This window comes from Trachypithecus francoisi, unplaced genomic scaffold (assembly GCF_009764315.1).
Source record: "Trachypithecus francoisi isolate TF-2019V2 unplaced genomic scaffold, Tfra_2.0 Contig01461, whole genome shotgun sequence".
Taxonomy (NCBI): Eukaryota; Metazoa; Chordata; class Mammalia; order Primates; family Cercopithecidae; genus Trachypithecus; species Trachypithecus francoisi.
This window is the reverse complement of record NW_022681433.1, coordinates 11,428,292-11,441,186: the sequence shown is the minus strand read 5'-3', so window position 1 is coordinate 11,441,186 and position 12,895 is coordinate 11,428,292. Positions and strand designations below refer to the sequence as shown.

The 12,895-nt window shown below is 41.4% G+C and overlaps 1 long non-coding RNA gene and 1 pseudogene across 1 annotated transcript; one reads left to right on the top strand and one right to left on the bottom strand.

Moving 5' to 3' along the window:
• The window catches only part of LOC117097677, a 110,381-nt pseudogene extending 98,396 nt beyond the window's left edge, over nt 1–11,985 (top strand).
• LOC117097700 lies at nt 1,696–10,479 on the bottom strand. Its single transcript, XR_004443037.1, has 3 exons — nt 10,464–10,479; nt 3,956–3,957; nt 1,696–1,814 (listed from the first exon to the last, which is right to left on the bottom strand). It is a non-coding gene; the product is annotated as an uncharacterized LOC117097700 (long non-coding RNA).
• Nucleotides 11,986–12,895: the final 910 nt, after the last annotated feature.

The window sequence follows — 12,895 nt, the reverse complement described above, 5'->3', positions numbered from 1 at the left end:
GCCAGGCATGATGGCTCACAGCTGTAATCCCAGAACTTTTAGAGGCCGAGGCAGGAGGATCACTTGAGCCGAGGAGTTCAAGGCCAGCCTGGGCAACATGGTGAAACTCCATCTCTACAAAAAATACAAAAAATAGCTGGGCATGGTGGTGCACACCTGTAGTCCCAGCTGCTCAGATGGCTGAGGTGGGGGGTTTGCTTGAGCCTGGGAGGTGGAGGCTGCAGTGAGCCATGATTGCTGTCACTGCACTCCAGCCTGGGTGACAGATAGAGACCCTGTCTCAAAAATAATGATAATGATAATAATGGTCATTAAAACAGAAAATGTCCATTTATGTATTTAAAATTATTTATTTATACTATAAGTTTTGAAATTCCTCTTAGCCCAAAGCCTGTATCGTCATTCTTCTGACCACTTGAAAAAAAAAAATTCCACTTTGGCTGTTGCTATACAGAAGGAGAGATGGACTTAACATTGTAATCTATAAATATTCTCATGTAGACAAACCACACTAAATGTTCCGTGGTTGATTGTCCTTCATGTGGCAGCCAATTTAACTCTTTTGAAAGAATGATTTACTTTACTTTTTCGTGTTCACAGGTTTAATACTACTTTTGAATAAATAAAAATTCTTCCTTGTTTACATTGCTCTAATATTTTAACAATAGAAAAGTCAAGTTGTTCTCACTTTTCTCCATTAAAGAAGTGTGTTAAATGAGCTAGATCCCCATCTGTTTCTATTCTTTATGAGGGGAAAATGAGTTGGGCAGGAGAGAGATGGAGTTGGACACATCAGGAACTTCTCTTGCCTCTCTTAGGTCATTTAATTTGTAGAGGTTTAGAGGACTTGATGTACCTCTGAAGTAGGGTAGAGGATTTTTTTTCCTAATCGTAATTTAAATGTCAGGAATACATAATGCTTTTGTCTAAAATGCATTTTAGTGTGAAAAGCCTCAACATGGATACTTTATTAGTAATGCAGTTACTTTCTTATATACTCTGGCAAAAATTTGAATTTTCTTGCTTTTTCTGTTTCATTCTGTGAACCTCAAAGACTTCCTGGCAACTGTTACACAGGGCAAACCTAGTTGAGTGAGCCAGATCACTCCTCAATCGCAGAGTTGATGCAGTGAGAATTTGCTTGAAACCAATACTTGATTTTAGGAAAGTAGAGAAAGACTTTTGATTCCTTTTAGATATTACACACATTTAACAATTGTTATGGTGGTATAGTTTAAGGCATGAACTTGAACTTTGGAGTCAGATAAAACCTGTGTTCAGATCTTCTCTCCTCCAATTCCTACATGTTTGACTCTGTGTCTCAGCATCTTCATCTATAAAACAGGGTGATTAGGAGAAATCAATGAGATAATCCATGCCAAAGGCTTCGCGCAGAATCTGGCCAGTTTTAAGCATGCAGTAAATGATGGCTGTTACTGTAATGCATTCTAGATGCATATGTACTTCATTCTGTGTTTTCAGCTGCACTCTTTTTTTTTTTTGAGACGGAGTCTTGCTCTGTCGCCCGGGCTGGAGTGCAGTGGCCAGATCTCAGCTCACTGCAAGCTCCGCCTCCCGGGTTTACGCCATTCTCCTGCCTCAGCCTCCCAAGTAGCTGGGACTACAGGCGCCAGCCACCTCGCCCGGCTAGCTTTTTGTATTTTTTAGTAGAGATGGGGTTTCACCGTGTTAGCCAGGATGGTCTCAAACTCCTGACCTCGTGATCCGCCCGTCTCGGCCTCCCAAAGTGCTGGGATTACAGGCTTGAGCCACCGCGCCCGGCCCTCAGCTGGACTCTTAAAGACAAAGGCACACTATGCAGACATGCCTGGTGTACACTCTGTGTGATAATAACGCCTTTCCTTAGAGACTTCTGCTTCATCTCATACACGCTCTTATTTGGCCCCGTGATACCAGTGTGGTGGAGAAAGACATAGTCACCAAAGAGCTTGAGCTTCGGCTTTCCTGATTGCCGAATTTCTCCCAGTTAGCACCCAATCTTTTGTGCCCTAGGATTCTATCTTGCTTTATATTTGAAAATTAAACACTGTTCTTGAAATTTGGGTAGGAATGTATGTTTTTTCGTCCTATTATATCATTATCTCAAACTTTTAAAAATGCTTTTAGTTTATATTTCCTTACTAGAAAAAAATGTATTGTCATTAGGGTGAGGGAGATTCAGGCTTTTAGAAATGATTTCATAAAAGTTACTCATTGTTTTGAAGTTCATGGTACATTTCAACTTGACTAAATTATTCTAGGTCCTGGGAGGGAAGTGGTGCAGGTGATTCTCAGAATTGGTGAAATAACTTAATAATCTAATACATAAATATGATTGCTGGATTATAATTATAGTTATAATTGCTGGATTATAATGGCAACTCTCAGTTGGGCATACTTGTAAAAAAAAATGCTTTTCTCTCCAGAAAATCTGTTGTGGTTTGGAGACCTGCTGCTGAAAGGGCATAAAGAGAACAAAAGTTGTATTAGTATGAAAGTATATTCTTAATTTGGTAAAAAGAACCAGCTCCTAAATATCAACAAATATTAAAACGTATTTAGCATCTAGGAAACCAAAATAAACAGTGATTTCCGAAATGACCCCTAAATCCCTTACAATGTTATATATCTGTTGATTCCAGGCACTGGGAAGAGAAAAGGCAAATCTCGTCTTCTCACATTGCAACCAGACACAGCACAAAAGGAGTGTTGTGTGTTTGTGACAGAGAGAGATTGCTGATGGACATGGGCATAGCCCTGAGGCATGGCTGGGGAAGATGAATTATAGAGTGATGATTTCTGCACAGTCAGTTAAGGAAAAAAGTGCAGAACATTTCCACATACATAGAGCAAGAGGGAAGGCAGGAAAGGACATAAAAATACAAAATCCAGGAGAGAGAGAGAAAGAAACTGGGTGACAGGACAAGCAGGAATCTTGAGTGAAGAAGTGCTGGTTTTTCTTAGACCACCAAATCCATTGACCATTTTAGTTGAAAGCTAGGCAGAATCCACGCAAGGATAATAATATTGACTTTTTATTTGTGAGTGGAGGCCTGTCATTACTTCTATGGCTAAGGCTTGTTGTCTAGACCTCTGACTCCACTGCCAGGCAGTGGGAACTTCTGGAGAAGCCATCTGCCAGCTGGAGCACAGGATGGAAGGGGTGGGTGGGAAGCAACAGCGGGTTCCCGGCACTGCTGCCTGACACACGCCCACAACCGGTTCCTTCCTGGTCGTCACCAGTCATCTCTCATGTCCCTCTTCCAGCCAACTTATTTGGTGGCCAGCCAAATAAGACATTGGATAAAGAAGGATGTTCATTCTGTGTTAAGTGTATGGTTTGAAACTTAAAGGCATGAGGGAATGTAAAAATGCTTCCCCAAAACTGTTTAAAAATCTGTAAGAGTTTGGGAAATGATACAACAAATTAGACTTGGAATTTACATAGGCATTTATTCTGTAATAGTGAACTGTGTTTGCTTTATGGCGTTGCACCCATGAAGATGAAATTTCATGCAGCAACCATTACACCACTTTTGTTACCATCCACTCTGAGTCACATCTGTTCACATTCCCCAGTCTTCTGCAACTAATGGTTTTTTTGTTTTGTTTTGTTTTTTTTGATCTCTCCTCCCTGTGCTATTAACTGTAGAAAGGAGGGGCTACTTAGTAATTCTACACCTGTTCAAGTCCACGCCTATCAACTTGTTAAGCTTCCCAAACAAGTGCAGGGTAAAGCATGAGAACATAAGAGTCTGGGGCGGTGGCAGCTGCAACGGTGGCTGTGACGGTGGCTGCCACTGGGTTTGGCTTTTTGGATTTTTGTTCAGAGTCTCTAATGTATCCCTGACAATGGCGGTTGATGACAGCCATGTATTTTCCAGACCGAAGAACAAACTAAATTCATCTCAAAATGATTATAAATCATCAAGACGGAGTAGCCTGCCACCTGAACTACTCATAGGAAATGACATTAGAGGAAGACTTCAAAGAAACATTAAGAACTTGGATCCCATTCACCTGAGACACCCGAAGAAGAGACCATCCATATTTCCAGGTAGGAATTGTTTACATTTATATCATCCAGTTGAAACAAAACCAAACACACAGACACACACACACACATACACACACATACACACACAGATTATATTTCCCTTGTTACAATCAGTTGTTCATTTAAAATTAACTTGGGTTACATTCAAAGACTTTAAGTAAATAAACATGTTTGAATATACAAGTTAGAATAATTGTTTGATCTGAAAGCACCCTATCTTCTTCCTTTTGTTTTCTTTATTGATTGTAACATCTTTAAGGACCTGTAAATAGGCAGCTATTTTATTACTTGTTGGCATCAGCAGGAACGTGAAACTGCTTTGCTTGCAATCCTGAAGAATTCCATTGCTGTATTTCTTTCTCTGGCATATTTTTTTTTGCAATATTACTGGATTGTTGAGTGAAGTTGATGGTTGTGTGCGCCAAAAATTAACACCATTAAATACTCCAATACATGTTTCAAATTCCTGTCTTGCATCAGAGCCTAAAACCATTTGTAGTAAAAAGCTCACCTCAACAGTGTGGATGGTAAAATGTATTAGAGCACAGGAGACATGGATTTCAGTCTTGATAAAGGGACTCTGATGTCTGCCCCAGATGTTTATGTGTGGATATTATAGATATGTAGATTATCAGAGATACCTGTGACTGTGAACCTTAATTGAGCTATCTAAGTGATCACTGGAGAGTATGAATTATATAGCCAATTTGATTTCAATACTGTTTGCTTTGGAATTCCCAGGAAAAACTGAAAGTGGCCTTTTTGTTATGGCTGATTGATTTATTGGAGCCTTCTTTATGGGGGACAGATGAGACTAAATTATTTTTTGGTTTTCTGTATTCATAGAGTTAACCCAACACTTGAGGGCTAACTCTATGAATATAGGAAACAAAAAAATAATTTAGTCAAGTTTTACTTTATACAAATTATATGGACTACCCGAACAGCTGACTCTTTATACTGCTTCTGGAAAGCAAGAAGATGAAGATGATTTAGAGATATGGGACTCAAGGCCGTGAGCTAAAAATTACGTTTCTTAAAGCAGCTATTTTAATACATTTCTTCAGTTCAGTGATACTGCTCTAGTGTCACACTCTTCTGCAGAAAAGAAGCAAAACTCAGCCTGGAGTGGGCCAGAAGGTGTAAGCGTGTAAGTGTGTTAAGGGGAAGGAGAGGGGAATGGTATGAAAAGTGCTGGAAAGAGGAGCATTTGGGTGCCTGAAATATTTCACAGAACACAGTCACTTTCTGCCTGTTCACTTGGATCTCCTGAGGGTACCAAGGAGCTCAGGCCTGCTGTGTTTCCTAAAACTATGTGGTATGATGTACTTTCTGACGAGTTGGTTCACTAGCCCTTCTTCCAGAACCTCCTTGCAGGGCAGTTCTTCACCTTCTGCTTTTTCTTCACTTACTTTATTCTTTTTAAATTATTTCTGGATTCAGGTACGTTATAATTGATCCTGCACTTCTCTGCCACCACCGACATGGCCCCAACCCCATGCTTCATGAAGGCTGCTTCTTTCCAAACAACTGGATCCAGGCAAATGCCTCACTCCTGCAGCCAGCATTCCTGCTTTGCCCTCTCCTTCTATAAGGTCGTCTGGCCCTGGCTGGTAGCTATAGCCACAGACTTATGAGAAGGCCTCTTGGCTTGAATCTTACATAAGTTGTCCTTTCTAAGATCTTGAGTTGACATAATTAATTTGACCAGGTGGAGTTGTGAAAAGAGCACTGAACTTCAGGGAGCTGAGTCCTAGTCTAAACTATGTCCTTAACTGCCTGTGTATGTTCTCCAAGCTACCTCACTGACCCCTGTGACCCTCAACTATACCACCTGTTTCTGCTCTTTCTGTGCCCAGTACCCTCGTTAGCGGCAGCAGCAGGAGAGGGGCCCTTCCTACCCCTCTCCCAGCCTCTCCACCAGGGTCTCCAGTGGACAAGTTAGAGAGTCACCTGTCCAAACTTTGTGCAATACTTACTGGCTACTTGATTTCTAAATCGCCTGCTACCTAAACCACGATTCCACCGTCAGTCAGGCAGGTTTCACTAACCGACTGATTTTTACAGTGGATGATTTAGAAACTCCCCTGGGCCATCAGTTTCCCCACGGTGCCTACGTACCACCTGAAAACAGAAATGCACACAGATTGTGATAACCATTCCCATTCTAGCTATGCAGTGACACATAAATAGGCATGATAGATGTAGAACCCAATGTTCAGAGAAATTAAGGCACATCTCAAAATTAATAAACATCAAAACTAGGACTCAGACCTTGGTCTTTTGACTCCAACACTGAAGCTGTTTCTACTCTGTTCCACTGTATTCCATTGTTATCACTTCTCTGATGAGATTCAAGGCTTGAAGACATGTCAGTGTTCCGATCAGCTTTCACTCTGACCCTTATATACATACAGACAACTATATCCTCTGCCTGAAGTCTTGTATTTTAAATCCTGAACCAAATTACTGATTGATTCATTGATCACTTCATTCACAAAATATTCATTTGGTTCTTACACTGTGTTAAGGATAAAACTTCAAGGATCTAACTGCACATTACCCTTTTGTTCTTTTTACCCATTGCTCCTTTAGGGCCATCTCACACTGCAGATAGTTACCTAAAATGCAAATCCACTTGTTTCATTCTCTTGCATAAAATTCCTCGAGGTTGCCACTGCCCTTAGGATGAAGTCCAAACTCTTTAATTTGAAGTACAAGAGATGCAAATTCTGGCCACTGCTTCCATCCCCAGCCTCTTTTCTAGCCCTCCTTCCCCTTGTGTTCCAACAAACTTAGCCACTTTCAGATCCCCATGGTCTTCACATTTGCAATTCTAGGGTAAGTATTGTATACTCTACCTGAACAGTTTCACTGAACCAATTTCTACCTTGGCTTTGGGGGTCAGCTTGAGATCCCCTCTTCCAGGAAGTTTTCTTGACTCCATTGTTTGGGTTGGGTCCTTTCTACATCATCCTCATAACACCTGTACTTTTTCCTGTCGTAGCACTTATCACACTATATTGTCATTGTCTGTTTACTTTTCTGTGTCTCCCACTTACCAGTGACCCAGGAACCATATCGGTCTTGTTAACTGTTGTTTACCTATCACAATGCCAGGCACACAGTGTGCATTCAATAAATATTTATTCAGTTGACTCAAATCACACTGAATGGAATTAACTCTTGGTATACCTTGTGTGCTCTAGCATCTCCCAGACTCTGTCCATGGCATTCTCCCTCACCTCCCAACATACAGACACACACTACACATGCACACCCTGCATTTCTGTTAGGCCTTTTCTTCCATTCTTCCCCTAGTTAAAGGCCAAATCCTAGGTTTCATCTTCTTCCTCTGACCTCCTTTAGTTCTCCTTGATGCCACCTCCTTGGCCTCAGGGCAGCATTATAGTAACTTTATGTTTGTATGGAAACTTTCTGCAAACAGAGACTATCTTGGTTACTTCCTTGCGTGGCTCATTTGTCTGGCAGGGGGGAATTGCACAAAGTAGGTGCCGTATCAACATCTAGTGGTTAATTAACTGATTTGCTGTGAAGCTGTGTCAACTCCATGGAGCCTATCTGATTCTGGCTCCAAGAAAGAATTAGTTGATAGACAGAGATTGCCAAAGGGAAAGGTCTTTATACTGATTTTTATAACAATCTGAACTCCTAGTGGGGGGAAAATGCAGGTATGGCTTATCTTAGTGTGTCATTCATTCATTCATTGTTAGGATTCTGCTATATGCTGGGAACGGTTCTAGGCCTTGGAAAGAGAGCAGAAAACCAGACAGTTTCTGGTTTAGGCTGATGGGAAAGAATTTTCCTAGCAGAGTACCTTGCATGTTGCACACCTCAATAAATATCTCCAGAGTAAAGGAATGAATGACCCTCATGGTCACAGCAACAAATCTCAAAAGAAGAAACAAATATATATTTTTAAGTCATATTTATATAAAAACATCAAAAACTAACATTTTGTCTTCCATTAAAAAAGCCTCAACAATAGAATGTTAGTGTGTGTTATTCCGCTGAGGTTCTATGGTCTTGGGTCTTAAGAGACCAGGCCTTAAAAGTCTAGGCCTCTGTAGCACACAGGCAGCCTGGTTTCTCGCTCCTTCTGAAAGAACTCCAGCAGCTGAGTTCACAGCAGTGGGCCTGGCTTGGTTTAAGGAAGCAAAAGAGAGAGAGAGAAGTGGTCCTGACACACACCATGCCCACAGACATGTCAGATTAAAATCAGTGTCTCACCCTGTACCTGGAAAAAGGGGGACTCAGGCACCAGGTGTGATGGGTTGTTCATTCAGCACTCTTAAGCCAGCAAGTTGGGGTGTTTAATCAGCTAGTTCTTATAATATCATACTGATTTTACAGTCATCTGTTGTGAAAAGCAAGGAACCATCTGCTTGGAGGAAACAGGCGGTTCCAGGTACTTCCTTGTTGCTTAGTCAGAGGACAAGTGTGATGAGGTCTGTTCGTGGCCAAGAGGAGAAGAGGGCCCCAGCCAGGACTCACATGGCAGGAACACCAGCATGTAGGCTAACGTTGCTTCTCGTTTTTAAGTCAAAATTCTATTCCAAACACAAGTTGTTTTTTTCTCAAATCCACAATCTAAAAACCTTACTTAAAATTATTTTATTTTTATAGTTAAGTGGATTTTGAGCATTTCTAAAGTTAGACTGCTGTATTTGTTTTCTTCCTGCATGTAGGTTTTTATTGGAAACACAAGGTAGTCATAGGAACAATGGTGGCTAGATGCTTTCTGGCCTTCCTTCGGGTGAACAGACTCTGTCAAAGAGCTATAGAGATGGGTATCTGGTCTGGGTTCCCTCCTCAGAGCTTCCTCATCAGAGGCACAGTGAAGGCACTCTGTGATTTGGCATGTCTCGTTAAGTGTTATGTTCTCTGTTAGAATTCTGTCATTCTAGACAGTGTGGCAATTCCTCAAGGATTTAGAACTAGAAATACCATTTGACCCAGCCATCCCATTACTGGGTATATACCCAAAGGATTATAAATCATGCTGCTATAAAGACACATGCACACATATGTTTATTGCGGCACTATTTACAATAGCAAAGACTTGGAACCAACCCAGATGTCCATCAATGACAGACTGGATGAAGAAAATGTGGCACATGTACACCATGGAATACTATGCAGCCATAAAAAAGGATGAGTTCATGTCCTTTGTAGGGACGTGGATGCAGCTGGAAACCATCATTCTGAGCAAACTATCGCAAGGACAGAAAACCAAACACCACATGTTCTCACTCATAGGTGAGAATTGAACAATGAGAACACCTGGACACAGGAAGGGGAACATCACACATCGGGGCCTGTCATGGGGTGGGGGGAGAGGGGAGGGATAGCATTAGGAGATACACCTAATGTAAATGATGACTTAATGGGTGCAGCACACCAACATGGCACATGTATATGTATGTAACAAACCTGCACATTGTGCACATGTACCCTAGAACTTAAAGTATAATAATAAAAAAAAAGAATTCTATCATTCTGGAAGCCTGCAGACAGGTATGTTTGATGACATTTCAGTGGGGCCTTCAGGAGACATGCAGAACTTATGATCAGCGCATCCATAAACATGTGCTGTGAAAAGAGTGCCTCCTGAGATTGTGTTCAGTGGCCTTAGGTTGCGAGTGGGCTCAGTGGTTACAGTTTGTGAGTACAGGAACCATGTTTTCCTACACCGTGGTATTCCCCACAGCACTTAACTACAGGGTTAAGTGCTTAATAGCTGGTGAAGTCATCAGGCAAGGTGGAAGACACGACATGCAAGAAGTGAAGTGTGTCACAGCCACTCCACTGGCCACACCCCTGCCCATCTGGTCACACAACTTCCTTAAATAACTGCTTCTCAGGCAGGCCTTGCTCAGGGCCAAAGTCAAGGGAGCCTCAGAGACAAGAGTTTGAACACTTCCTCTCATGAGAGGACTTCAACTCAGGGATTTCACAAAGTCAGTCTGCTTCACAATTGGTTTCAAGTTCTGACCCCCCATCTTACTAAACATGTAATCTGGGATAAGCCACTGGCCCTCTCAGAACCTGTTTCTTCATCTGTGAAATGGGAATGCAAACACAAGTTTCACCTGCTGTCTTAAACCCAAATGAGATAATGCTTAACTACAAAATGATATACAGATGAGGTTCTGTACTATTCTTATTCCTTGGTGGCATTAAAGGTTTTGTTTTTCATAATTAGTACTTTTTCTTTGAATGTGTGGGTGGTAGATGCAGTTGGAACCCTTTTGCAACTCTTCATGGTTGGAAAGTTATCTAAAGTTGCTAATCAGACCCTCTGCTAATGTAAATTATATATAATGAGACACTGCTAAACACCCATTAATTTTAACTTTCTCATTAAAAAGGATGACATAGAAACCCTTCTTTGTAGTCAGTATAGATGTATTTTCTCAAAGCGAATCATTAAACTTAAGGGTTTTGTCATGTGAGGCCTCTGAAAATTGTACAATATTAGAAATATCAATGTCTGTGTTTAATAAACTTACTGGTAGCTTTACTGTGTTGAATGTCTCTACCTAATGTTGTTTGTTTAAAACTTTGCTTTTGGAAATTTAGCCCTTCAACTTTTCTTTAACAAAATCTTGGAATGAACTTCTGATTTTTTTTAAAAAACCTGCTTATATGTAATATTGTAAATGAGCCCACCGCTTGAAAGTAATTTAGTTAAATAATGAGATTTAATTTTAAAACCTTTAAATATCAACACATTTTTATTTAAAATTTGATATATATGGCCTTTCCTGTTTAAAAATACTGATGTAACAAAAACTGAGATAGCCTGTTTACTTTTTATTTATTACAATAAATATGTAAAATTTATTTACAATAAATACATAAAATTTACTTACAATAAATACGTGACATTTATTTATTCGACAAGTTTATTAATGAGGATGGAGATTTTGTTTTTGTTTTGCTTTGTTTTCTAAAAAAGGACAAAAACACCCCCTTTCCTTAGGCGTCCCGTGTCCCCAGATTCCTCCTCCCTGGTTGCCGCGTCCTTGGCTGGCGTCAGAAAAATGGCTACAAACTTCCTAGTACAGGAGAAGATCTGGTTCGATAAGTTCAAACATGATGTTGCAGAAAGGAGATTCTATGAACAGATGAACGGGCCTGTGGCCGGTGCTTCCCGCCAGGAGAACGGAGCCGGTGTGATCCTCGTGATACTGTCAGAGCCAGAGAGAACATCCGGAAATCCCTGGCCGGAAGCTCAGGCCCTGGGGCATCTGGCGGCCCCAGTAGAGACCACAGTGAGCTCATCGTCCGGATCGCCAGTCTGGAAGTGGAGAACCAGAGAGGCCCGGCTGAAGGTGCTGGAGAAGATCTTGCCCGGCCACCAGGCCACAGCCCCGCAGACCCAGCACGTGTCTCCCCTGCGCCAAGCGGAGTCCCCAGCCAAGAAGCCAGCCACACCAGCAGAGGATGACGAGGACGATGACACTGACCTGTTTGGCAGCAACAGTGAGGCAGCACAGCTGCGGGAGGAGCGGCTGCAGCAGTATGCAGAGAAGAAGGTCAAGAAGCCCGCGCTGGTGGCCAGGTCCTCCATCCTGCTGAATGTCAAGCCTTGGGAGAATGAGATGGACGTGGCCCACCTGGAGGCCTGTGTGCGCTTCATCCAACTGGACGGGCTGGTGTGGGAGGCCTCCCAGCTGGTGCCCGTGGGCTACGGTATCTGGAAGCTGCAGATTCAGTGTGTGGTGGAGGACAAGGTGGAGACAGACTTGGGGGAGGAGGAGATCACCAAGTTTGAAGAGCGTGTGCAGAGTGTCAACATGCAGCTTTCAACAAGATCTGAAGCCTGAGTGCATGTGTGTATGCACGTGTGCGTGAGGCCCTGCCACAATTAAACACTGAGAGGGGCAAAAAAAAAAAAAAAAGGGATGAAAACAAACTTAGTGAGGCTATTAATGGTAACCTGGTTGCTTTTAAGGAAAACAAAAATGCCAATACTGTATTATTTATGTGCATGATTTATTAACAAGGGGAAACTGTTTTTACCTTTATGTAGGAACTGATAGTGAGCCCAGTATGAGCAGAAAATGTTAGATTTATAGCTCAACTTCAGGTTTTTCTCCGTCATGAAAAACAAACAAACAAACAAAAAAACAGAGTTCTGAATTCAAGACTTGACTTATAAGTATATTAAGAAGTGACTTGAAGAGCTGTAACCTAAAAGCAGTTCCTTTTCCATTGTTGCTCTATAGTTAATGTGTAGTTACAGATTTGAGAGCTTCCACACACTTTTCTCACATTCCTAAATAATGCTCTAATTATATATGCATATCTGGACTATGAAAATACTTTTATATCTGTTAATATTTACTCAGTATACTTCAGTAATACTTTTAAGCACTTGCAGTTGTCTGCCTAAGTAATGCTTTTAAAAAAGTGTTTGGGAGGATAATGGCCCTCCAGTTATCCAGTTACAAAAGAAATGGCCATACCCAACGTTATTTGTTTCAAATAATTTGGGGGAAAGTAGCTGCCTAAAGAATCTTTGCTTCAGTATTTAATTGTTATACGTCCATCTTTTTTTATAATCTGGAATAGTATGGATTTGGGAATAGAGGTTTACAAAATGGGGTGAAATGGATAGTTTTTGGTGACATGAACGTAAAAACTCTTATTACAAGATGGTCAGAGCTGGACACAGTGGCTTACACCTGTAATCTCACCACTTTGGGAGGCCAAGGAGGGCGGATCACCTGAGCAGGAGTTTGAAACCAGCCTGACCAACATGAAGAAACCCTGTCCCTACTAAAAATACAAACTTAGCGGTGCATGGTA